General features: G+C 44.8%; 1 protein-coding gene across 1 annotated transcript in view; it reads right to left on the bottom strand.

Annotated features, from left to right (window-relative positions):
* LOC119591165 (small G protein signaling modulator 1-like) overlaps nt 1–404 on the bottom strand; it is a gene marked incomplete at its 3' end in the record, with an annotated part of 183708 nt that overhangs the window by 167710 nt on the left and 15594 nt on the right.

Raw genomic sequence — 404 nt, 5'->3', positions numbered from 1 at the left:
ACGGTTTCCCCGATTTCTTTCAGGTGTGCAAATAGGCCTATGCTCGCTAGCTTCAACTCGCACAATCAAAGCTTACTCTTCACTTTCAACTTAAATAATCAGTTGTATATTCCTGCACTTTATACCTTGATTCTCTCCAAGCCCTAGAGCTACACGCCAATCAAACTCCAAATAAAGCTGCAAAAATACGAACACCCTCACGCCCCCCCCCCCAAACACTAACGATGTGGAAAGAATCGGTCAAACACCAAAATTAGCGCCCTAAATCCTTCCAGCCACTTTCATGACAACCCTTGATCTTTTCCTTCACTCCTTGATCCCTTTTTCCTTTCTCGTACAAATTTTACGGCCCCCTTGGGACTCCGGATCGCAATCATATATCAATACCTTATACTCGGCCACGC

Source organism: Penaeus monodon, chromosome 28, assembly GCF_015228065.2.
Source record: "Penaeus monodon isolate SGIC_2016 chromosome 28, NSTDA_Pmon_1, whole genome shotgun sequence".
NCBI lineage: Eukaryota > Metazoa > Arthropoda > Malacostraca > Decapoda > Penaeidae > Penaeus > Penaeus monodon.
Note: the sequence above shows the minus strand (reverse complement) of the source record. Positions and strands in the feature narration are given on the sequence as shown.